The 27,504-nt window shown below is 38.9% G+C and overlaps 1 protein-coding gene and 1 long non-coding RNA gene across 22 annotated transcripts in view; one reads left to right on the top strand and one right to left on the bottom strand.

Annotated features, from left to right (window-relative positions):
• RP1 (RP1 axonemal microtubule associated) overlaps positions 1–27,504 on the top strand; it is a 439,962-nt gene that overhangs the window by 81,572 nt on the left and 330,886 nt on the right. For 15 of the 21 annotated variants that reach the window (XM_070222225.1, XM_070222220.1, XM_070222219.1 and 12 more), the window contains exon 1: positions 27,172–27,323. The exons of 3 other annotated variants lie outside the window; for them this stretch is intronic. The gene's annotated coding sequence lies outside the window, so the exon portion shown is untranslated. Of the gene's footprint in view, positions 1–18,537; positions 18,648–27,171; positions 27,324–27,504 lie in introns of those variants that run through there. 3 more of the 21 variants (XM_070222217.1, XM_001498021.5, XM_023648599.2) reach the window with 1 other exon arrangement.
• Positions 15,196–27,504, bottom strand: part of LOC138915524 (uncharacterized) — a 43,354-nt gene continuing 31,045 nt past the window's right edge. The window contains exon 2 of the long non-coding RNA XR_011421585.1: positions 15,196–15,356. This is a non-coding gene — a long non-coding RNA (uncharacterized lncRNA). The remainder of the gene's footprint in view (positions 15,357–27,504) is intronic.

Below are 27,504 nucleotides of genomic sequence, written 5' to 3'. Positions count from 1 at the left end.
TGAAACAGAGAAATATTTTCTATTTGTTGGGTGCAGTGTTTTGTATATATTTCCATTAGATCAAGCCTATTCATGGGAAAAAAACATTTACTAATATTTTGTCATGTTGATGTACCATTTTCTGGGAGAGTTGTGTTCATTTATCCCACCCAAATATTCCCTTGTATAGCTCTTTTATCGTCAACCATTCCTTTCATCCTTAACTCCTGATGTGTTTTCTGTCTGTACCATTGTGTCTGTTCCAGAATTTTGCATAAATGGAATCTTACAATATGAAGTCTTTGGGTCTGGCTTCTTTAACTTAGAAAAATTCATTTAAGATTTATCCATGTTGTTGCATGAACAAATAGTTTATTCCTTTTGATTGCTGAGTAGTAGTCTATTGTGTGATGTACCACAGTCTGTTTATCCAGCCACCTACTAAAGCATATTTGGGTTGTTTCCAGTTTTGGGATATGAATAAAGCTGGTACAAATATTAGCAGAGAGGTTTTTAGGTGAACATACGTCTTCAATTCACCTGGGTGACTATCTAGCAGTGGGTTTTCTGGGTCATACAGTAAGCATACACTTAATTTTATAGGAAATTGTTAAACTGTTTTCCAAAATGGGTATCATTTACTTTCCCACTAATAATGAATGAGAGTTCCTGTTGCTTTGCATCCTCACCAGTCTTGGCATTGTTCATTTTTAAATTTTAGCCATTCTAGGTATGTGGTGGTACCTCTTTATGGTTTTAATTTACTCTCTTAATGACCATTCATGTTGAACATCTTTTCATATGCTTATCTTCCATATGTATATTTTCTTTGGAGAAGTATCCTTTCATAAATTTTGCTCATTTTTTAAAGGGGGTTTATTTGTTTCTTATTGTTAGCTTTAAAGGTTCTTTATATATTCTACAAGTCCATTATCAGATATGAGATATATGAATATTTTTCTCCAAGTCTGCAGCTTGTCTTTTCATTCTCTTAACAGTGTTTTTTACAGAGCAAAGGTTTTTAATTTTTTAAAAGTCCATTTTATCAACTTTTCTTTTCTAGGTCATGTTTTTAGTATTACATCTAAAACTTATCACCATACCCAAGGTCACATAGATTTTCTTTTCTGTTTCTTGTAGAAGTTTTAAAGTTCCAGATTTATAACTAGGTAAATAATTTCTTCTGAGTTAATTTTTGTATATGATATGAAGTATGTGTCAGTGTGCTTTTTCTTTCTTTTTGCACATAGATATTCAATTATTCCAACAACATTTGTTGAAAAGACAAAACTTTCTCCATTGAATTGCCTTTATCTCTTTGCCAAAAATCAGTTGACTATATTTGTTTGGGTCTATTGCTGGGCTCTTTGTTCTGTTTCATTGTTATATGCATATACCCTTTCACCAATATCACACTGTCTAGATAACTGGCTTTATAATAAATTTGAAATCAGATAGAGTGATCCTTCAACTTTGTTCTTCTTTTTCAGAATTCTTTTGGCTTTTCTTATTTGCATTTCCATATAAATTTTAGAATGAATTTGTCTATGTCTACAAAAAAGCTTGCTGGAGTTTTGATTTGGATCGCACTAAATCTATGTATCAATTGGCAAGATGGATATCTTAAAATATTGAGTCTTCCAATCTGTGAACATGGTATACCTCTTTATTTAGATCTTCTTTAATTTCTTTCATCAGTGTTTTGTACTTTTCAGCATACAGAACTTGTGTATATTTTGCTAGACCTAAGTATTTCATTTTTAGTACTATTGTAAGTGGTGGTGTTTTTTGAATTTTATATTCCAGTTTTTCATTGTGATATATAAGAATAAAATTGACTTTTATATATTGGTCATGTATCCTCTGACCTCGTTAAACTCACTTTTTAGTTCCAAAGGATGATTTTTTGTAGTTCTTTGGGATTTTTTTCATAGACAATCATGTGTTCTGAGAATAGAGGCAGTTTTATTTCTTCCTTTCCTATTTGTATGCCTTTATTTCTTTTTCTTGTCTATTTCAAAAGCTGGAACTTCTAGTATGATATTGAACAGGAGTAGGAAGAGAAGATATCCTGTGTCTTCCCATCTTAGGGGGAAACATTCAGTCTTTTATCATTGAGGTTAGTTGTATGTTTTATGAAGATACATACATATCCTTCATAAGATTAAGGAAGTTCCTTTCTATTCCTAGTTTGCTGAGAGTTTGCTGAATAGATGTTGAATTTTGTCAAATGCTATTTTTGGAATCTATTGAGATATTCATAAGTTTTGTTTTCTTTAGTCTTGTAATATCATAAATTACATTAATTGATTTTTGAATGTTGAACTAGCCTTGCATTCCTGGGATGAATCCTGCTTGATTCGAATGTACAATCTTTTTTATATATTGCTGGATTCAATTGGCTGATGTTTTGTTGAAGAAATTTACATCTGTGTTCACAAAGAACATTGGCTTGCAATTTTCTTTTTTTGCAACGTTTTTGATTTTTATAGTATGCTAATTTTGGCCTCATAAAATGACATGAAAAGTGTTTCCTATTCTTTTATTTTATGGAGGAGATTGTGTAGATTTGGTATTATTTTTTCCCTAAACATTGGTGGAATTCACCAAGAAAGCTATCTATGCCTGGAGTTTTCCGTGTAGGAAGATTTTCAATTACAAATTCAACTTCTTTAATAAATATAGTACTATCCAAGTTTTATATTTCTTCTTCAGTAAAGTTTGGTAGTTTATGTCTTTCTGGGAATTGGCCTATTTAATCTAAGAGGGTATACAGTTGTTTATTGTATTTCCCCGTTATCTTTTGAATGTCAGTGAGGTCAAGAGTGAAGGTCCTCTCTTTCATTCCTGGTACTATTATTTGTGTCCTCCTTTTTTCTTGGTCAAATTCTCTAGAGGTTTACCAATTTTATTTTCATTCAGTTCAAAATACTTTTCAATTCTGGTTGAAACTTCCTCTTAGACTCATTTGTTATTTAATTTCCAAATATTTGGAGTTTCTCCCCAATTTGTTTCTATTATTGATTTTTGATTTAATTTTATTATGATCTGAGAACATACTTTCTATGATTTCTATTTTTTTGTTAATGTGTCAGGCTTTATTTTATGGCCCAGAATATGATCTATCTGTGAATGTTCCATGTGCTCTTGTGAAGAATGTTTCTGCTGTTGTTGGATTGAGTGTCTCCTAAATGTCAATTAGGTCAGGTTGGTTGATAGATTGTTCAGGTCATCTGTACTCTTAGTGATTTCCTGTCTATTTGTTTTATCAGTTACTGAGAGAGAAATCATAATTTCTCCAACTACAATTGTGGATTTGTTTATTTCTCTTTTCAGAACTATCAGGTTTTGCCTCTTGTTTTGAAGCTCTGTTGTTAGATACATAGTTATTTAGGATTGTTATTTGTCTTGGAAAATTTTCTTGAAAAATTCATACCTTTATCATTAATTAATTTTCCACTTACTCACTGAAAATATTCCTTGTTCTGAAGTCTACTTTGTCTGAAATCAGTACAGCTACCCCCTCTTTGTTTTGATTAGTGTTTGCATGATATATTTTTCATCATACTTTTACTTCTAACTTATCTACTTATAAATATTTAAAGTAGGATTCTTGTAGACAACATATATTTGGGTCTTAATTCTTTACCCAATATGATAATGTTTCTTTAAACTGGTTTGTTTGATCAGTTACACATTTAAAGCAATTATTAATAATGCTGGATTGAAATTACCACTTATCATCTTGCTATCTGTTTTCTATTTGTTCCACTTATTCGTTTTTAATTTTTTATGCCTTCTCTAGGTTTATTTGAGAATTTTTATTATTCTCTATCTTTTTTGTTGAAGTTACTTATACTTCTTCAAATTGCATTTAGCTGTTACTCTAGGGTTTATAATATACATTTTAAAATGAACTGAGTCTGTCACATGTTGTGTAAGGAAATTTTAACAGTATATTCTCAATTCTTCCTTCACATCCTTTGTTCTCTTGTTGTCGTATATTTTACTTTTATGTAAGCTATCAATGCAGAATATGTTGTTACTATTTTCTTGAACACTGAATTATCTTTTTCTTTATAAGGAATATTGGTTTTTTAATAAATTATTTTATTGGAGTCCTACTGACTTACAACATTATGTAAATTTCAGGCGTACATCGCTATATTTCATTTTCTGTGAACACTGCATCAATTATATTTTAGAGCAATTAAAATAAGAAAAAATAAATTTTATTTAAACTTCATATTTTTTATTTCTACTAGTCTTCATTTCTTTGTGTAGATCCAAGTTTCTGACCTATACTATCTTCCTTCTGACTGAAGAACTTTTAACATTTCTTGTAGAAGGGACTGCTGCCAACCTCCCTCTGTCTACAGCCCACAGGGCTTCCAACTCTCATTCTCCCCAACACTTGGCCTTTAGAAAATCGTTAAAAATTTCTTGCTGAATCTTCTGATTGGCTATGTGGGATCTGATGACATCTGCCTTTGATAAGAAAAAGCCCGGGCCCTGTTTCTCCCTGCATGCAACTGTCTCTGAAGATTTCCAGTTAGTTGTTTGCTTTTGTGATGTGAATTTTCTAAGGGGCTCAAGAAAAGCAAATAATTTTCAGCTTGTCCAGCATTTTTCTTTTTATAAGGGGGGGGTGTGACACTTTCCAGCTGTCTACATCTCCAAGATGAATCTGGAAATTCAAAGAATCTATTTTTAAAATTCCTACATTTCATATTTGTTTTTTTCAAATATTCTTGATCTTTTAAAATGCTGGTCTGCCTTTCAAGATTGTTTATATTACTTCTTTAATCTCCATAATAAATTTAAATGTATGTTTTTAATGATGTCTTTCAGATTTTTCTGTTTACCCTCACCTTGAGTGCTAATTCTCCTGTGCTGATTCTGCCCATCTCACTTTCACGCTGGTTCCTCATGTAGTTTTGATGGTGTTAGCATGTGGAGTTGTGATTATGTCCCTTTGAATTGTGATGTATTGACAGCAAGGACTGTCCTTTCTATGGGGGAGCTATTTGCCCTGTGTTGTGCAAGTTTTCCTATGGAGCAGTTTTATGTATGCTTCTACCAGCATCTCAACTATCCTGGATCAATCTTCATGTTTAATTCTCAGGTTGGGTTCCCACACCCTCTAGGTGGTACAAATTCACATCTGCACATGCTATAGTCTGAGGTTTTGATTTCTTGCAAGTAATTTCTTTAACACAAGGCAGCTATAGACTGAAAGTTCTCTTGCTGCTTCTGAGGAGAGGTGCACAGAATTTTCTTGTCTACTCTTCAGTCCTTTAACACATCTGGGACCTAGGCAAGTGGCTCAGTCTCAGTTCCCTCTTTCTTTCTTCTGAGGTCCTCCTCTGGGCATGAAAATCCCAGTTTTTGCATCAAATCTGAAATTCTTTTGGATTCCCATAGCAAAAACTTCTGCACATAGTCTTCTCTTAACTTTCGGAGCCTAGCAATTTCCATCACCCAGGTACATTGTTAACAAAAAATGATATTATACCTACAATTCTATTAGTTTGTTTCTGGAAGGTCCCTCCTCGCATCATCCCTATATACTCCTTCTGGCAGCTCAAGCAGTCGCCTTGCTGGAAATGGATTAAGCATAACTTTCATGTGACCAGAATTTTGGTGGCAGCCAAAATGCAGAGTGTCTGCTTCCAGTTTCTCTAAGACAGAAAGATTCAGGTGAAACCCAATTTGAACCCTCACCCTCCTTAGTTACTTGGATTAAAGATACAGAATTTAGTGATATTTTATTTCTCTTCTTGACCACTTGAATGATTTGTAAATACTATGGTTACACCTGATTTTTATTCTCCATATGACAGTGAAGCCAAGGCATTTTGCTTTATATCCAAGGAGCTGAGATTAGATCCTTAGTTTATTTGAATGCACACTTAAGCACTACACAAGCTTACCGAAGTAAACTAGCTTACTACTCACATTAAGAAGAATGTATGAAAAAATGTCACTTTCCCAAAATCACCAGCAATTCTAAGGTGACACTGTTTCAAATTCCCAGATAATCATCAGTAGAGGAGCATTCTGAATTAAGCATCTCAAATTTCTCCACTTTGGGTCTCATGAAGAAGTTGCTTTTCATGAATAAGCTGCTTTTCAGGACTTCAGGCATCCTTCCACCCCTCGATTATGTCCTCAATAAGGACATGGCCAACGGGAGATGAAGTATAGGAGCGACTTAAGATATTCTTAGATTATTAAATCCTTAAGTTATGCCAATGAAACAAAAACAGCAATGTTAAGTGAAAACATTTTTCTTGATAAGAGATTGAATTTCTTGGTATTTCACTAATGACTAACATACTGACTGTATATTTTTTACTTTAACAACTTTCCTCCAGTAAAATGCAGACCTCCAAAAGGAACTTGGCTGAGTAAAGTAACTTGTCTTTAATCTGTAAGTTGTGGTTTTTTTAGGACTTCATATTGTATTTCTGCAACCCCTCAAAGCTGTCTCATAGAGCAAAAAGCTTGGTGATGAATGTCATAGCCAGCTAGTATAAGAAGTGGAAAGGCTTTTCACGAAGACTCTGTTTGTTTTCTTGGCCAGTTCTTTTCTCATCTGTAAAATTAAGATGCTCTATTAAAGAACTCTAAGGTTGTTTCAAGCTTAAGAAAGAACTATAATCCGAAATCGAAATTCCAGAGACATTATGGTGTTGAGCTGCTACACTTTTGGAGTTTATAAATTGATACTAAAGAGGGTTGTCAGATAAAATGTTTCATTCCTGAAAGGAAGTGACTCCATAGAGAACTTGCCAGATCTCATCTTTTCTGGCTCTTCTTTCAAAGACTCTGTAGCAAGACTTTTAGGAATGTGTATTATTACTTATTTACATATCAGCTGTCCTCCCAGACAGTGAACTTCTGAGTAGGATTTGGCTCTCACTGTTTTCTTGATTCTCAAAATTATCACTGAATGACGTCAGCAACATGGTGGAGTGAGATGTTCCCTTTGTCTCTCCCCCTTTTGAACTACAACTAAATGGACATTCACTGACCAATGGAAGTAGCCCACACAGCGCGACAGGATGTCTGAGAGACACATGCAGCTGTACATCTGCGGGTGGATAGACTGGCCCTGCAGGAAGTGGTGGACATAGGTGAGCACTCCATGTCCTTCCCTGGTAGCCCTGTGCATGCACATGAATGCTTTCCAGGCTGGAATGAGCATCACCAAAGTGAGAATGTGCTGCAAGGTGACTGTAGGAAGAAGCAGTGGCAGTCCTTAGCCCATTCATGATAGCTTTCCTAGTGGTAGGGGAGCCCACCATGTTCCTGCAACACCAAGGAGTGGCCATAGCTCAGTCCCTGTGAGGGAGCCCCACCTACCAAGCACAGAGGCCAGCAGGACCACAAGCAATGGCAGCAGATCTACACACAGGGGCAAGCACACTCCAGGCCCATGTCAGCGCCCACAGTACCACTGAGCCCCGAAAGTGGGAAAGCACCCCAGTGTGACTGTGGGAAGAGGCAGCAGCTGCCCTTAGCCTAGTCATGATCACTTTCCTGGTGGTGGGGGAGCCTACCACGCCCCTGTGGTTCCAAGAAGCAGCTCTGCCTCAATCCCCATGAGGAAGCCCCCCCCCCAACCAAGTATGGTCCACACAAGCACCTGAATGCTCTCCAGGCTGGCATAAGTGCCGGAGTACCCCCATAACTTCCAGCAGAAGGTATGGGACTAGAAACTCTGCTCCTGCATCCCCCTAGCAGTAGCAGGTGAAATCTGGAAACAGATACTACCACAAATGTGCCAACAAATGATTAGTTCATAAAACAACATAAGAAACTGCAGCAACAATTCAGACCAGAAGGAAAATGACAATTCTCCTGAAACCAACCCTGAAGGCACAGAAATTTACAATCTAAATAACAGAGAATTTAAAATAGCTGTCATAAAGAAACTCAACAAGTTACAAGAGAACACAGAAAAACAGTTCGGTGAACTCAAGACTAAAATGAATCTCTTCACCAGTGAGATTGAAACTATAAAAAAGAAAATCAAGCAGAAATTCTGGATGTGAAAAAACACAATTAATGAAATAAAAAATAATCTAGAATCTTTAAGAATTAGAGCTGAAGTTATGGAGGAAAGAATTAGTGATTTAGAGGATAAAAACATAGAAATGCTACAAGTGGAGGAGGAGATAGAACTAGGATTTTAAAAGAGTGAAGAGGGGGCTGGCCCTTTGGCCAAGTGGTTAAGTTCATGCACTCCACTGCAGGCAGCCCAGTGTTTCATTGGTTTGAATCCTGGGCGCGGACATGGCACTGCTCATCAAACTATGCTGAGGCAGCGTCCCACATGCCACACCTAGAAGGACCCACAACGAAGAATATACAACTATGTACCGGGGGGCTTTGGGGAGAAAAAGGAAAAAATAAAATCTTTAAAAAAAAAAAAAAGAGTGAAGAAACTCTTCAAGAAATATCTAACTCCAATAGGAAATTCAGCATAAGGATTATAAGTGTCAAGAGGAAGAAGAGAGAGAGAAAGGAGCAGAGAGCTTGTTCAAGGAAATAATAGCTGAGAAATTCCAAAACCTGGGAAAGGAACTGGGTTTATAAATACCCAAAGCTAATAGAATGCCTAATTACATGAATTCTAAAAGACTTTCTGCAAGGCATATGATAGTAAAACTGGCGAAAGTCAATGGCAAAGAAAAAATATTAAGGGAAGCAAGGCAGAAGAAAATAAGCTACAAAGGAACCCCTATCAGGCTTTCAGCAAATTTCTCAGAAAAACCCTACAGGCTGGGAGAGGATGGAATGATATATTCAAAATACTGAAAGAGAAAAACTTTCAGCCAGGAATACTCTCTTCAGCAAAACTATCCTTCAGATACAATGGAGAAATAAAAGCTTTCCCGGATAAACAAAAGCTGAGGGAGTTCATTGCCACTAGACCTCCCCTACAACATAGAACAACCAGAAAACAGTAAGTAAAATGGCATTTTTAAGCCCACAAATATTAATAATCACTCTAAATGTAAATGGATTGAATTCTCTAATCAAAAGGCACAGAGTAGCTGGATGGATTAAAAAACAAGAGCCAACAATGTTTTGCCTCAAGGAAACACATCTCAGCTCTAAAGACAGACATAGGCTCAGAGTAAAGGGATGGAAGATGATACTCCAAGCTAACGGCAAACCAAAGAAAGCAGGTGTTGCCATAATTATATCTGACAAAGCAGACTTCAAGTTGAAAAAGACAATGAGAGACAAAGAGGGGCAGTATACAACGATAAAAAGGACATTCCAGCAAGAGGACATAACACTTATTAATATATTTGCACCTAACATAGGGGCACCAAAGTATGTAAAGCAACTATTAATGGACCTACATGGAGAAATTAACAGCAACACAATAATAGTAGCGACCTCAACACCCCACTTACATCAATGGACAGATCATCTAGACAAAAAGTCAACTAGGAAACAGTAGATTTAAATGAAACCCTTGATCAGATGGATTTAATAGATATACAGAGAGAATGTTCCATCCACAAATGGCAGAATACACATTCTTCTCAAGTGCACACAGATCACTCTCAAAGATATACCATGTGTTGGGAAATAAGGCAAGCCTCAATAAATTTAAAAAGATTGAAATCATCTCAAGCATCTTTTCTGATCACAATGCTATGAAACTAGAAATCAACTAAAAGAAAAAACTGAGAAAGTCAGAAATATGTGGTGACTAAACAACATGCTACTGAATAACCATTGAATCAATGAAGAAATCAAAGGAGAAATTAGAAAACATCTGGAGATGAGCTAGAATGAAACTACAATATACTGACTCAGTCAAAAGAAGGAAATTCATAGTAATACAGGCCCACCTCAAGAAACAAGAATAATCTTAAACAAGTAATCTTAAACTACCTAACAGAACTAGAAAAAGAAGAACAAACAAAGCCCAAAGTCAGTAGAAGGAAGAAAATAATAAAAATCAGAACAGAAATAAATGAAATAGAGACTAACAAACAGTAGAAAGTATCAATGAAACTAAGAGCCAATTCTTTGAGAAATTAAACAAAATTACAAAGCCTTAGGCAGACTCACCAAGAAAAAAAGAGCGAAGCCTCAAATAAATAAAATTAGAAATGAAAGAGGAGAAATTACAACAGAGACTGCAGAAATACAAAGGATTATAAGAGAATACTATGAAAAACTACATGCCCACAAATTGGACAACCTAGAAGAAACGGATAAATTCTTAGACTAATACAACCTTCCAAAGCTGAATCAAGAAGAGAAAATCTGAATGGACCATTCACAAGTAAATAGATTGAAACAGTAACCCAGTACCTCCCCCAAAACAAATGTCCAGGACCAGATGGCTTCTCTGGAGAATTCTACCAAACATTCAAAGAAGATGTAATACCCATTCTTATAAACTATTTCTAAAAATTGAAGAAGAAAGAATGCTTCCTAACTCATTCTCTGAGGCCAACATCACCTTGATCCCAAAGCCAGAAAAGGACAACACAAGGAAGGAAAATACAAGTCAATATTGCTGATGAACAAAGATATAAAATTGTTCAACAAAATATTGACAAACCGAATACAGCCATACCTTAAAAGGATCATACACTGTGATCAAGTGGGATTTTTTCCAGGGATGCAGGGATGGTTCAACATATGCAAATAAACCAATGTATACACCACATTAACAAAATGAGGAATAAGAATCACATGATCATCTCAATAGATGCAGAGAAAGCATTTGACAAGATCCAACATCCATTTGTGATAAAAACTCTCAATAAAATGGGTATAGAAAGAAAGTACCTCAACATACTAAAGCCCATATCAGACAAACCTTCAGCCAAAATCATACTTAATGATGAAAACTGAAAGCCATCCCTCTGAGAACAGGAACGAGACAAGTGTACCCACTCTCACCACTCCTATTCAACATAGCACCGGAAGTTTTAGCCACAGCAATTAGGCAAGAAAAAGAAATAAAAGGAATCCAAATCAGAAAGGAAGAAGTGGAACTCTTGCTATTTGCAGATGACATGATTCTCTATACAGGAAACCCTAAAGAATCCATCAGAAAACTATTAGAAATAATCAACAACTATAGCAAAGTTGCAGGATACAAAATCAGTTGCATTTCTATACACTAACAACGAACTAGCAGAAAGAGAAATCAAGAATACAATCCCATTTACAATTGCAACATAAAGAATAAAATATCTAGGAATAAACTTAACCAAAAGGTGAAAGACCTATTCACTGAAAACTATAAGATATTATTGAAAGAAACTGAAGAAGGCATAAAGAAATGGAAATATATTCCGTGCTCACGGACAGGAAGAATTAACACAGTTATATTGTCCATAATACCTAAAACAATTTACAGATTCAATGCAATCTGAATCATAATCCTAGTGAAATTTTTTTACAGAAAAAGAGCAAATAATCTTAAAATTTATATGGAACAAGAAAAGACGCCAAATAGCCAAAGCAATCCTCAGAAGAAAGAACAAACCTGGAGGCATCATAATCCCTGACTTCAAAATATACTACAAAGCTATAGTAATCAAAACAGCATGGAGCTGGCACAAAAACAAACACACAGATCAATGGAACAGAATTGAAAGCCCAGAAATAAAACCACACATCTATGAGCAGTTAACCTTGGACAAAGGAGCCAAGAACGTACAATGGAGAAAGGAAAGTCTCTTCAATAAATGGTGTTGGGAAAAGTGGACAGCCACATCCAAAAGAATGAAAGTAGACCATTATCTTACACCATACGCAAAAATTAACTCAAAATGGATTGAAGACTTGAATGTAAGACCTGAAACCATAAAACTCCTAGAAGAAAATATAGGCAGTACACTATTTGACACTGGTCTTAGCAGCATCTTTTCAAATACCATGTCTACTTGGGCAAGGGAAATGAAAGAAAAAGTTAACAAATGGGACTACATCAGACTGAAATGCTTCTGCAAAGCAAAGGAAACCATGAACAAAACAAAAATAAAACCCACCAACTGGAAGAAAATATTGTCAAATCTTATATCTGACAACGGGCTGATCTCCAAAATATATAAAGAACTCATATAACTCAACAATAGAAAAACAAACAACCCAATCAAAAATGGGCAGAGGATATGAACAGACATGTTTGCAAAGAATATATACAGATGGCCAACAGACACATGAAACTATGTTCAACATCACTAATTATTTGGGAAATGCAAACCAAAACTACAATGAAATTTCACCTTACACCAGTCAGAATGACTCTAATTACCAAGTCAAAAAACAGCAAATGTTGGAGAGGATGAGGAGAAAAGGGAACCCTCATACACTGCTGGTGGGAATGCAAACTGGTACTGCCTCTATGGAAAACAGTATGGAGATTTCTTAAAAAATTAAAAATAGGAATACTATATGATCCAGCTATCCCGCTACTGGGTATTTATTCAAAGAACTTCAAGTCAATGATCCAAAGAGATTTATGTATCCCTATGTTCATTGCAGCATTACTCACAATAACCCAGAGGTGGAAGCAATACAAGTACGCTTCTATGGATGAATGGATAAAGAAGATGTGATATACATACAATGGAATACTGCTCAGTCATAAAAGACAAAATCATCCCATTTGCAACAACATGGATGGAACTGGAGGGTATGATGTTAAGTGAAATAAGCCAGAGAGAGAAACACAAATCCTACATGATTTCACTCATGTGTGGAAAATAACAAATACATGGATAGAGAACAGATTAGTGGTTACCAGAAGGGAAGGGGGTTCAGGGGTGGGTGAAAGGGGTAAAGGGGCACATATGTATAGTGATGGACAAAAATTAGAGTACTGGTGGTGAGCATGATGAAGTCTATTCATAAGTTGATAAATAACAATGTACACCCAAAATTACACAATGTTATAAACCATTTTGATCTCAATAAAATTACTGAAAAAGAAAAACAACAAAAAACACTTACCACTGATGCATGTGTGTTGACTGAATAAATGATGATGCTACTTTTCCTCACATTTTCCCCTTCAGATCATGAATTCTGAGTTTGGTTTGGGAAACACAGTCATACTCCTGATACTGGTATCCCAGATGTATATTGCTCCTCATTTTTCTTATTGTAATTTTTAGCTCTCTCTTACCTTCCACATCCCCAACAGGCCCTACGTGTGCATACTTGGCTGACTCCTGCCCTCCAACTCATAGTATCAAGCCATGATCATTTAAACTCACTTTGAAGACCTCTGCCTGATCGTGTGTTTGAAATGTCTCCTTGGCCCCAGCCACCTTGCATCCTAGAAGGAAACAGAGATCTGAGTAGCTTGGGGAAGGCAGCAGCACCTCACATCTGGAGGCGGTAGGACACAGGTGTGGGAGAAGCAGACCAGAGTGAGCAGGGTGTCATGCTGGCAATAGTGCTTTAGGATTACAAGGAAGCTGCTTGGCCAGTGTGGCATTGTCCCCCTCTTTACAGATGCCGTATTAAATCCAGGATTCTTTAAAGATAATATCCAAATCAGGAGTGGAAGAAAAATAATTTTCATTTCAATTTTAGAACTATGGATGGAAGAAAGTATTAAGAAAATTTTCTTTTTACCTCTGTAGCTCATTAAAAAATATTTTTTTTCCTGGACCATTAATTGAATAGGTGTGGTATTACATTTATTTAATTCACGGTGGTGAACAAAAGGAATAGGGCCAGTGTGATTTTACTTTGAGACATTATGAGAAAAAAGGATTCAGTCTGCAGATCACATGGGTGATGCACATACTCTCTAAGCTCCTGCAGGCTGTTATGATCTCCTTCTTTGTAAATCCTCCTGCGTTTTATTTCAGTCACCGAAGTGCACTGATGCTTGTGCACCACAAGATGGAGCCTTCAAAGCAGCTTATTTGCTTCCTCTCCATTTTCCTCTTAGAAAGCGGAGGTCTGGGTTTGTGAGTGTTTGGGAAAGCAAAGGAAACACCGCAATGGGGATGTGTGCAGACCTTGAGGGGATTGAGAGTATTGTTCTGGTCATTGTCTTACTGAAAGCTGATCTTTCCTCGGCCCTAGCTGATTAACATTGTTCTCAGCGTCTTTCATGAAGAGAGAAAAGACATGCTTAGCAGGTGTGTGGATGACACAAAGCCAGGGAGGGTAATTGGTGCATTGAGATGATATTGTAAAGACTCTAAAGCTTTCCACGGGCTGAAATCTACAAGACAAAAGTGCACAGGAATAAATGCACAAGTGTACTGTCGATGGAGCAGTAAAAGGAGCTTTGGACAGTGAGAGACGAGATCTGAATATGTGTCCCAGATAATGCTAACAATAATCATGATAACTGTGACGATTATAACAATGTCGTTTAACACAGTGCTACTCACAGTGTGGCGTGTGGACCACGAGTTGGCAAAATGTTGCAGCTCCTCAGCAACGTGAGCACATTGTTCATCAGAGGGAAACAAGCAAAACATTCCTGCTAAGGGAAGTGGGACGTCAACCTGCATTTCAGCATGAACCCTTAATCTCATGGAGGGCTGCCCTTTGAGTGGCAGTCAATTTCAAAGGCTCCTTGGTGTGGGTAATAAGTGTTTAGTACTAATTGTGCTAAGTACTTCAAATGCATCATCACATTTGTATAGAGGCATAGTGTGCTCAGAGCCAGTGTAATGTAATGTGTAAGTACGTACACCTAGACAAACTGCCTCAATTTCTTCATCTGATGAATGATAACAATGATATCTAACATAAAGTGTTGTCATGGTGAAGGTCAGAAGTATAATGCAGGTAAAGTTCATGTTATGTTTCCCAGCACACAGTAAGGGCTCAGTTCATGGAAATAAGTATTACCGTGTTTCTCCTTAATCCCTCTTTGAGGACAGTACTGTTGTTGTCCCCATTTTATAGGTGAGAAACTGAGCAGAGTTTCAGTGATGCTTAACAGCATCCTGTGGTCATGCAATTCCTAAATGCCAGAGTCAAGACTTGAAACCAGCGATTTTCAAACAAATGCTTATCCATTATAGCACACTGCTAGTTCCTGGTCGGACTAGACCAGTGGCTTTTAAATTTTTTCACCACAACTCAATTATCACAAGTGTCATAATCTAGTACACACACATGCACACATGTATATAAAGCTGAAACAAAAGTTACATAAGATAATCCATTCCTGTCAGACGTGCAATGTACTCTAATATTTCACACTCTATTTTATTTCATTTTTAAAGAAAAAACTGGTGGTGAGCTATTCAGTTGATTTCATGGCCCATGGATGGGTTGTAACCCACAACTTGAAAACACTGTACAAGCAATTTCTGTGGACTCTTCAGTTCTAAAGTTCTCTGATTCTCCTAGGGAAAAAACACAAACAAAAGCCTTCAAACCCAATTCCCTTAGTCCAGAAAAGAAGACCAGGACTTTGGAGCAGTTTATGTGAAAAAGGAGTAAGGATTTTAGCCTAGGTCAATATGTGGAAACACTCTAATGTGGGGGCAAAAGGCTCACTTTAAGGCTCACTCTGGACTCCTGCATTCCCTCTTGGGTGCCGTATTTTAAGGGAAATCAACAACCTGAAATGTTCACAGAAGGACAGTCAAGGTGGGGAAGAGACTAAAATTATTTAAGGAACTAGGAATGTTTAATCTGATTTTGAAGGAAAGAGTCTCCAAACAGTATTTTTTTAAGTAAGCATATTATGACGATAGCTCTCTAAGGTAGTACAATTATCCTTCAAAATTATCCTTCAGGACTAAATAGGTCTTGGCCTGTCCGAAGCATGCTCTCACATGAAGCTTAATTCTATTGGGTTTTTAGATTTTGTCTAAAGTGAGAATCACGCAAAATGATTGTTACTTTATTCTCTCATATGAGAGGCCATGAAAGGCAGGCAGGAAACTGCCCCTCCCAGGGTAAGCGGAGGAGCTCTCAAGCTTGGCGTCGGCAGAACTTTTGCCCAGCTTCAAAGGGGTTTCAAGGGGTGGTGACAAACTCCAGCCCAGGCTGTGCCTTGGAACACGAACTTTCCTTTGCCTAGAGCCTGGCCCGGCCTTGTGGGAAAGCCCCTGGTTCCTGATGCTCTGAACTGGTAGGAAGCACTTGCCCAGTTGTTTCCCTCTCTCTTCGCCTGAGAGTCGATTCTCCTTGTGAGTCAGGAAAGGAAGGAGAGAGGCTTAGCAGGCCCTCCCCAGGTTTCCACTGGGGCTGCAGGGAATGCCTGCAGCTGGAATTCCCCCTGGAAGATGGTTACAACAATAGAGGTTTGCACTATTGTTGCTGGGGTAGGGCATCATATTGGAACAAGCAGCAGCAGATTTGTTGGTAGTTTATTAAATTCAGGAAGGAAAGGAGAGAGAGGAGTCAAGAATGACTCAAAGGTTATGTGGTTGGGAAATCTTGGAGCAAAATAGGGCCACCAAATCAAGTGGAAAAGCTGAAGTGCTATAAATTGTGGGGAGAAAGGATGGATACTTTTGATGGTACTGTGTTTATGGCTTAGAGTCAGAGCCATGTTTGTAAAAGTTTGAAATGAAATGGAGTGGTTTAAATATGTTAATCTTGCTGCTCAATTGTCTGCTATCCACTGTTAAATCTAGATACTTAGAGTGAAATTTGGTCATATTTGAGAGTGAAGTGGCTCTTAAGGATGTTGAAACTGTGCTGTACTTCTCAGAACATGTTCATTCATTCACTATCTGTTGGCATCTCAGCTTGGGTTTAACTTTTTTCTTCCTTTTTTCTTTTTTGATGAGGAAGATTGGCCCTGAGCTAACATTCATGCCACTCTTCCTCTATTTTGCACGTGGAATGCCACCACAGTGTAGCTTGATGAACGGTGTGCTAGGTCTGAACCTGCGAACCCCGGGCCACTGAAGTGGAGTAGGTGAACTTTACTACCCTGGGTGGCCCCTTAACTTTTAGAATATCATTAGCATATTCATGTTTGGTGGTTCTTTCAGTAAACTTAAAATAAGCAGGTTAAGGAGGTACTTTCTGAAAATGACTGCGCCTACCTTTTATTTCTGATCTCTCAGATGTGTTGAGTCCAACGGGACCTCGGTTACTTTAGATATCTAGTTGTTTGAGGTGATATGAGAGAGGGGCTGCTGAAGCCAAGGAAGTTTTGTGCATGTGTGCCTGGAGCACGGAGAGGGAAGAGAGGAACTGACGAATGTGAGGATGATAAAAGCAGCAGGTAACATCTATCAGGTGCTCACTATGCACTGAGCAGTATTCTAAGCACTATATATAATTATCTTACTTGATCTTCAGCAACCCAATTAAATAATTACTATTTGTACCCTCCTTTTATAATTAAGAGAACTAAAGCACAGAGAGGCAGGTGGATTTGCCCAACGTTGTAGAGTTGGAGTGGTCTGACCACGGAGTCACACCACAAGTACTTCTTAGCGAGGTATTGTCATTGCCTGGCTTGATAAACTGTCACAAGGCAGCCAGGAATCCAAGCATTAGAGTCAGAAGCTGAAGAAACTGCTTTCTAGGAGCCAGTGTTGCCTTGAGTGCCGAAGTGGTAATGTGCGATCCAACACTGGGTGCAGAGCCATTCTCCTCCCGACGTCGCAGGTTTTGGGTGGCTTCCCACAGGGAAGGCTACAGGCCTTTGAGAAGCTCCATACCCACAGAGTGCCAGCAAGCCTGCGGTCGAGAGGAGCTCGTGTGTGGTGGATCTCCATGAGGAGATGGATGGATTGATTCAGCCTACGTGGCCTTACCCTGGACCCACCTCCACCTCAGTAAGCCTCAGGGGACTGTGGAGAAGGGCACTTAGAAACTTGACAAAGGACTAAGGTTCTGTAGCAACTCAAGGAGGCCTCACGAGCTAGAAATGTTGAGGGAAATGCAACTTAATCGTACACACAGGCAGGTGAGGCCTGGAGATGTGCTGAAGGAAGGAAGACTATCCATTCTAAAAATAAAGCTTTATTCAGTTTTACTCTATTTTTCTAAGTTCCCAAAATTTGTTCAAAAGAACAAATGATGGGACATTTTCTATCAGGAAAATAAACTCATCTTAAAGGTCAAGTGTTCTTGGAGGGGCAAGGACTCTTTATAGCCCATTTCCCTACCATGTTTGTATCCCCAGAGTCTAATATACCACAGTCAATGGCCCACAATGGATCCTCAACAAATGTCCATCAGTCTGAACACTCCATGAATGAGTGGAACATGAAATGTAGAGTTTTTAGGGGATAAATGTAGGGTTCTTCCCTGAACCTTCTTAGATGCTACATGAGGAAATACAAATAGGAAACATCTGGGCAGTAACATAACAAGCGGTTATTATATAAAGATGAGAAATTCAGTCCCTGTAATAAAACAGCAAATAGAGACAAGGAGACACAAAACTTAAAGCCATGAGAAGGGAAAGAGAAGGCAACAGCACATTCCGATTCTGCAGGGAAATGTCTTTGAGAGACAATTCAGGTTTTAAAGTTTTCACCAAAAATTCCAATCCTCAGGCTCTCATCACGCCAACACATCAGCTAAATTTCATCATGTTTTGTTACTGGACAGGTACCCAGTGAGTGTTTGCATGGAACCTCTGGCTGTAAAGGCTTGCTCACCCTCTAAGCCACTCCTGAAACCTGGGCTTCTTCCTGAAGACAGCAGAGCATCTTCAGAAGGTATGGTGGGTGGGAGGAGCCCCTCCTGTCTGAGGGCTCCTGTGCAGCTGCCAGAGGAGAGATGCCAGGACCTCACTCCTCTCACTTCCCATTACTGGCAGCTGTCCATGGCCCCATTTGAGGGAGTGGAGAAGGGAAGCTATTGATTTAACTAGCTGGAAAAGATTCTGTCCTTGAGATCAGATTAAATTAGTCCAAAAATGACCCAAGGGAGCCCTTTTTTTGTATAGTGGTAAAATATACATGGCGTAAAATTTACTGTGTTAACCATTTTTAAGTGTACAGTGCAGTGGCATTAAGTACATTCACATTGTCATGCCACCATCCCCACCACCAGTCCCCAGAACTGTTTTCATCTTGCAAAACTGAAACTCTGTCCAAGAGAGCCTTTGGTACCACTGTCTCTTAAACTTTTTTTTTAAACAAACTTTCCTTTCTTGTTGCTTACAAAGTTTTAGAGAGATAAGAAGGTAGCAATATGAAATATACCAATTTTCCTAGATGTGGTCGTCAGCTTTGGAACAAATGTATTTGTTAAGATCCATTTTAAGCCTGCACACTTAGAGATGAAGCACGACCTCTAAAAAGTCTCCAGAATGCCTTTACTAAGAGCCATTCAAAATCAACCAAAGTCTCCACGGGTAACGGAGTGCCCTGCTAGTACAAATGCAGCAGTTCCTGTGAAATGAACTGTGGTGTAATAAAGAATTTGTCTGGTCTTTGTCCTGCGTTTCTGATCTACAGGGACGTCTTTGTTACACTAATGAGGTGACTCATGGTGGGTGACCAGATAGCTTCCATATGGGTGCTGGTCACCAAAGAGACCAACCATGTGATTAGAGGGTTAAGACTTTCAGCTGCCTGACTCCCAGGGAGGGGAGAAGGGCTGGAGATTGAGTTCAATCACATGGCCAATAATTTCATCAATCATGCCTACTAATGAAACTCCAATAAAGATTCTGGACACAAAGCTAAGTGGAGCTTTCTGTTTGGTGACCATCGATGTGCAGGGAAATTGACGCACTCTAACCCCACAGGGAGAAGGCAGGGAAGCTCTGTGCTTCCTCCCAGACATTGTCCTGTGTGTCTCTTCATTTGGCTGGTCCTCCTGATTTGTATCCTTTTATAATAAAACTGCAGTTGTAACAAAGAGCTTTCCTGACTTCTGTGAGTTGTTCTAGCAAATTACTGAACCTGAGCAGATCTTGGGAACCCCTCGGTTTACTGCCAGTTGGTCAGAAGTGCGGGTGGCCTAGGAACCCCTGAAGTGCAGCTGGCATCAAGTGAGGGCAGTCTTCTTGGGGACTGCTCCCCTTAACTAGTGGGGTCTGTGCTAACTCCAGGTGCTTAGCGCCAGAACTGAATTGCAGTAGAGCACAGAAGAAGAATGCTGCTGGAGAAAGGCAAGAACAGCTTTCAATCCTGCCTGTGCCTACCAGGAGATGATTCTCTATGAATCTCTTGCATTGCTGTGCATCTTGCTATTGAGGCATTGACTGCCTTTTGTTCTGACTCTTTTCAAGGATGTTTGTATAGTGAACAGCCTAGGAAGGCAGAGCTGTGTCTCCCTACAGAGTAAAAGGCAGGTGTGTTTACTGTCCACTATAAAAGACTTGGGCTTCCTAAACTCAGGGTTTCTTTTCCATAATACGATACACTGCATGTGCAGCCATCATCTGGCTCTTGGCATCGCTCAGTGGATTGGGGCCCAGGGAACTGGCACAAAAATGCTAATACTCTGGCTACTGCCATTGCTGTGAGTGATAAGCTATTCTTCGTCTCCGACCCAGGAATGTCATGATTTCTACCAGCATCCGTGAAACTGAGGCAGGCTAACGCATTTTCTGTTATTTCCTGTTTAGGAAAAGCTCAGATCCTTCACAGTTTTGGATGGTGCCACTAGTTCGTTTTATGACCTTGAAAAAGTGAACAAATTAACATTTTTGGACCCGACTTCTAACACTTGTAACATGATAGATTTTTTCTAGCTGTTCTCTAAGATTCAAAGATTCACTTTAGTTTACCATTTCCTTTAGTTTACAGTGCTTAATACATCTCCAGTATCAAGTTTTCCTTTCTGCGGGTGACTGATGGAAGTCAGTAGAGGAAGGAGAATAAGCCCGGGAGGAAGGGGGAGAGGTGAAATGAGAAGACAGAACAATGGAGGGAAAATGAGAAAACTCACACTCTTTATATAAGGGTTTGAGATTATTCCAGAGCAATAAGCCACGTATGTGTCTAGTGTCTGGGCATTTTGCTCTAGGGTATTTCCCTTGAGGCAGGAGAAGAATCCTACAGACAAAATTTATCTTTAGCAGTCGACAAAGCAAGTAGTTAAAGGCTAGATAAGTTTTTAAAAATTTTACAAATTATGTAAATTATTTTGACTAGTCAAATCTACATAATAAACTAGTAAATTGTTTGCCTTTTTAAATTGAGCTGGCGGTCCCACCATCCATCTGCACGTTCAAGGTAGAAGGCCGGAGGGGTGTCCCTAGGGTCTCCTCATCCACTCAGTAGACCTGCTCTGTTGATTATACTTGCACAGCCTCTCCCAGTTTAGTCCCCTGTCTCCATTCCCACCGCCCTCCTTAGTTCAAGCCTTTGTTACTTCTGATCCAATGCTTGGCAAAATGCTTTACATGTGGTAGGTGTATTAGTCTGGGTTTTGCAGAGAAACAGAACCAATAATGAAGAGATTTACTAGAAGGCATTGGCTCACATGATTATGCAGGCTGAGAAGTCCTAAGATCTGTAGTTGGCAAGCTGGAGACCCAGGAAAGCCAATGGTATAGTTCCAGTCTGAGACCAAGGAGAAGACCAATGTCCCGGGTTGAAGACAGTCAGGCAGAAAGAGCGAATTCTACCTTTCTCAGCCTTTTTGTTCTATTCAGGCCTTCAAATGACTGGTTGAAGCCCACTCACATGGGAGAGGGCCATCTGCTTTACTCAGTCTACTGATTCAAATGATAGGCTTTTCCAGAAACACCCTGACAGACAACCCAGAATAATGTTTAACCAAATATCTGGGCACTCTGGGCCCAGTCAAGTTGACACATAAAATTAACCACCACCCAGGCAACTGTATTAATTTTCTATTGCTGCTGTAACAAATTACCACAAATTTAGTGACTCAGAACAACACAAACTTATCTTACACTTCTGGAGGTCAGTAGTCCAAAATGGTCTCAGTGGCTAAAATCAGGGTGTCCCAGAACTGTATTCCTTCTGGAAGCTTTAGGGGAGAATTGGTTCCTTGCCTTTTCTAGCTTCTAGGGTCTGCCTGCATTCCTTGAATTGTGGCCCCTTCCTCCATCTTCAGAGCATAGCATCTTCCGATCTCTGGCTGACTCTGACCTTCCTGCTTCTCTCTTGTAAGAATCCTTGTGATTACCTTGGGCCCACCTAGATGACCTGGGATAATCTTCTCTCTCAAGATTCTTGACTTACTCACATTTGCAAAGTCCCTTTTGCTATGTAACATAACATATACACAGTCCCAGGTATTAGGACATGGACATCTTTGGGGGACCATTATTCTGCCCCCTAATCAACAAATACTGCAATAAATACTACAACAAATAAATACTGTTGAGTTAAGGAACTATTAGTTTAATCAGTTAACTGGTTTCTTTAAATCCAGTTTCATTGCCTTCAAGGTCAACCACATTATCAGAATGGTAATTATAAAATATATATCATGTCACTCCTCTGTTTAAACTTCTATAGAGATTTCTCACAGGCTGTAGTATAAATCCAAACTCCCACCATGGGGTGGTCCCTGCCCACCTTTCTAGCAGCCTCTTGCATGACCTCAATATATATATTAGGTTAAATGATATGAAATTACTGGTAATTAACCACTTTTAATTTACAAAAATAGCAATTTATACAGTTCAGCCTAACGTCACCATTAACCACATTGATATACTGATCTTAATTGTCTCCAGGCACCAAGGTTTCTCCCGCTTCCATGTATTCACATGTGATCTTCTTCCCTCCTTTATATAAATATATCCCAAATTTTTGCACAAATTATGAAGTACTTAAAGTAACAAGATTGTGAGTGTTTTTTTATTTGATCCTCAGGACAAAAAACAGTCTGGGCATCGCTTTATTTCTGCTGACTATCTCCCTCTCAATATCATGATTTTGCATCCTATGTTACATCGAGACCTTTCCCGCCAGTGAAGGCTGAGGCCAGGCTGGCATGTAGTATCCATGCAAAGAGAGGATGAGGCCGACAAATTTTCTTCAATCAGCTATACATTTGTTTGGGGGCTCATTGATTTTGTAATCCTCACGATGTTTGTACCCAAACAGGCCCTCAACAACAGTTTGCTGAAATGAAAATAATTCCCTTTGCTACATTGTTTACTTAGACCTTGAACTTTATTGTGACCATGTGTATATCGCAGCTGCCTCTCAGCCGATTAAAGAGTCAAGACGCCAAGTCTGAGATCAGCCTCTGCTACTAAAGGGGCATTTGATCTCAGGAAAAAGCTCGCTCTCTGTGGACCCAATGTCCCTACCCACGAGACCAAGTTCCCTCTTGCTCCGCCCCTCTGTCCTGTGTTATTCTTCAGTCGGCCAGCTCCTCGGTGATATTGCCACTGCCTAGAGCTGTGCCAGGGCTGTTGTGTGACTTAACTCTGAGGAGGGTGGAGGGAGCGACACGTTCTTGGTAACTGTGCGGTCTCTTCAATTGATGGGGTTGAAGAGTAGACTGGAGTGCTTTCTGTTTACATTGCACATTGCGTCATTCTCTGTTGTGACATGCCAGTGAGAATCTGACTTGATGATCTGGTGATGTTGCTATTCTTTAAAGTAAGAAGTTATGCTTTATATAAGAGCATATCGAAGCGTTTTACTGGAACCTTTTTCAAATAGTCACTAAAGTAACTCTGATTCAGTGAACATCTTGTAGACATACCCTCCTTATGACTGATACTCTGCTGGGAGCTTTCAATTGTATTGTTTAAGAATCAGAAAAAATTCTGCAGGGAGGGATTGTTAGCCCCATTTTAAAACTGGGGCTTAGAGAAATTAAGGGCATTGTCTAAATTCCTTTACTGAAAAAGACAAAGTCCTAGTTCATATATGCAATTTCTTTAATGAGATGTAAAATAGATAAATAGATGAATAAATAAATACATAAATAAAAGTATGTTCAGTACCTAACACTCATTAAAATATTCTTCAGAACATCTCTGGAAGATAGGTCAGAAGTATTTTCTTCATTCTATGGTTTGTGGGACATTTTAGATGAGGTAGAAATGAAATCATTTGCCTACCTGCATATCAGTAGAAAAACTGGCCATTTGGAGATTACATTCCTGTAAGTAATTAGTAATATTCTTTTAGACAGAGCTAATTGCTCCAAATGAAAGAACAGGGTGACATGCTCTACAGTGACTGGGGTAGGGTGAGCTGAGGTCAGCCAGGCCAGCCTCGGAAGACCTTAGGAGTGACCTCAGTAAGGAGGAGGAAATAGCCATGTGCATGTCTAGGGAAAAAGCAGCCCACGGTGTGCAAAGCCCTTGAAGGGGTTAAGACACTAAAGGAGAGGACAGGAACCTCAGCGGTTGTTTACTTGTAGCACTGGGCACCGTCTGCAACAGTGTTACTGGTGAGATTACTTGTGAATTGCCTACCATCCCTCTAGGAACATAAACTCCAAGTGGCCAGGGACTCTGCTGACCCATTACTGCTCTGTTCAAGCACCAGTGTTGGAACAGCACAGCGTCTGGCATATAGCAGCTACACAGAAATATCAAAAAAAATGCTAGGTGTAGGAGGGTGAAGAGTGGGCGAATTGGGTGAAACTGGTTAAAAGTACGAACTTCCAGTTATAAGATGTCCTGGGGATAAAGCACAGCATGGCGACTATATATTTGAAAGTTGCCAAGAGAGTAGATCCTAAAAGTTCTCACCATGGAAAAAAAACTGCAACTACATGAGTTGATGGATGTTAACTAAGCTTATTGTGGTAATCATTTCACAATACATACATATATCAAATCATTATGTTGTATTCCTTAAACTAATACAATATGGATGTCAATTATATCTCGTTAAAGCTGGGGGAGAAAATCCTAGGTGTAGAAAAGTCTATCCAACCCAGCTGCTCACTTTGCGGACGAGTTGACAGACGCCCAGCAGAGGCAGAAAGACTTCCAGTAGGCGTGGGACCAGATCTAGGTTTCTGGCTGGCTGGCCTCCGATTTTTCCACTGCACCATCCTGCCCCCTGCTGCTTAGCTTTACAAGAAATGGTGTTTCACAAGGTACAGGTCATTCCAGATAGAACTTCTTGCTCTCTGAAATTTTCATTCTAAGGTCACATTTAAAAGAATTTTGCTTCTTGTGTGTTCCACCTCAAAAAAAGACATTTTCTACATAGAGGAGAAAGCCAAACAGATTGTGCCTTTGCTGTAAGCATTAAAACTAATATGAGACTACAGCTCAAGAGTAAAAAAACTCCAAACAACCTGATTAAAAAATGGGCAAAGGACTTGAACAGACATTTCTCCAAAGAAGATATACAAATGGCTAGTAGGTATATGAAAAGATGTTCAAAACCATTAATTATCAGGGAAATGAAAATCAAAACTACAATGAGACTCACATCACACATGTAGGATGACTATTATTAAAAAAAAAAGAGTTAAGTGTTTGGTGGGTGAGGTTGTGGAGAAATTACAGCCCTGGTACACCATTGGTGTGACTGGAAAATAGTGCAGCAGCGATGGAAAACAGTTTGGAGATTCCTCAAAAAATTAAAAGTAGAACTACCATACGATCCAGCAATCCTGCTTCTGGGTATATATCCAAAAGTATCGAAACCAGGACCTCAAAGAGATATCTACACTCCGGTGTTCATTGCAGTATTATTCACGGTAGCTGAGATATGGCAACATCCCAAATGTTCATTGACAAATGAATGGATAAAGAAAATGAGGTACGTACATACAGTGGAAACCTATTCAACCTTAAAAAAGAAGGAAATCCTGCCATTTGCAAGAACATGGGTGAACCTGCAGGACATTATGCTAAGTGAAGTAAGCCAGACACAGAATGACAAATACTGTATGATTCCACTTATATGAGATATCTAAAATAGTCAAACTCATAAAAGCAGAGAATACAGTAGTGATTGTCAGGGGCTGGAGGTGGAGGAAATGGACAATTGTTTAAATGGTTATAAAAGTTTCTGTTATGCTAAATGAATAAGTTCTAGAAATCTACTGTACAGCATAGTGCCTATAGTTAACATTGTGGTAGGGTGTACTTGTTGAAAGCATAGATATCATGTTAAGTATTTTTACCAGGAATAAAAGGGACACAAGGAGACTCTGGGAGGTGATGGATCTGTCTGTTCCCTCGATTGTGGTGATAGTATCACTGGTGTTTGCATATATCCAAACTTATCAAATTGTATACATTAAATATATGCAGTTCCTTTTATTTCAATTTATACCTCAATAAAGTTGTTTAAAAAACCCACAAAACACTCTGAGACCTTCAACCAGGAGTTCTGGTGACCAAAATGAAGGTAATGATGATGACAAGTGACTTGATACACTTCTCACCCTCCAAGGCCCCCACCTTCTAGGAGGCCTGCATTGCTGTATTCTAAGGTCACATTTGAAAGAACTTTGCTTCTATCTCTGTGTGGCCTGAATAGGTATTTATATGGATGTTGAGAAAAAACGTGAAAAGTAGAGGTAATACGTGCACATTTATAGTCATGCAGTATAAAAGATGACTGGCTTGTGAACTCGTGGAAGTCACACAGGTTTTCTCGGCAGGCCATGTCTTAAATGGAGCAGGCTCTTAATAAATGTCTGTTGGGTCCCACACCATGGCATAGTGGTTCAGTTTGGTGCACTCTGCTTCAGTGGCCTGGGTTCACGGGTTTGGATACCAGGCGTGGACCTACACCACTCATCAGCCATCCTGTGATGGTGACCCACATATAAAGTGGAGGGGGATTGGCATGGATGTTAGCTCAGGGTTAATCTTCCTCAGCAAAAACAAGTCTGTTGATTTAACCAATTTGCCTGTTAGAGGGACTTGAACTCCACTTCATGGTGTCTACTAAACTAAAACAGACACACTTTTCAAGATAAATATTCAAAATATCAACATCAAAATAAGGTAAAAAACTCACCTGTTCACATGCTACATTATATTTATATGCCACAAAAGACCTATCGACTAGAAAAAGAAAAAAATAGGTTCTTTTGTTGGTCACTTAAGAAAATTTAATTGCATTTAGAATAGGCTATTTTGTTGGATGTTATAGGCAACTGAAAAGACAAGAAAAACAGTTGTATGTGCTGTAGTCTGTACATTTCTGTATCAGAATAAGAGGAATCTACTCACTGATACCTAATAACAGTCATGAATCTTAGGCCAGCTCTATTCTCTGCCCGTGTGTGTTTGGGGAGTTGTGTGAAGTGTTTGCTGTCACTACAGGCAACCTGGTGACAGTGCAAACATCACTGTTCCCTTTGCCCAGCACAAACAGAACCTAGGTTGTCTTCTAAACAGCATCTGAGCAACAGGCCCCTAGGGACGCAAGACCCATTCTCTGATTGCTCCAAACTGTAGCTGTCTTGATTAAGACATTCTGGAAGGAACTGAGGAATTTCTACATACATTTTGGAAACAGGTGAAATATGTACCTTTTTTCTCCTTGTCTTTTTTGTAGTGAATGGTAATTAAAATTTTAAGTTTTATAGTTAGGTTTTCAAAAAGGAGGATATCTTTCATTTTTATTTAAATTGGAAGATTGCTTAATGGTATGGAAAATATGCCAAAGACGATAAAGAAAGCAGGAAAGGCCTGAGCTA

The sequence above is a fragment of the Equus caballus genome, chromosome 9, assembly GCF_041296265.1.
Source record: "Equus caballus isolate H_3958 breed thoroughbred chromosome 9, TB-T2T, whole genome shotgun sequence".
Taxonomy (NCBI): Eukaryota; Metazoa; Chordata; class Mammalia; order Perissodactyla; family Equidae; genus Equus; species Equus caballus.
The sequence above is the reverse complement of the archived record's forward strand: the minus strand, read 5'-3'. Positions and strand labels throughout refer to the sequence as shown.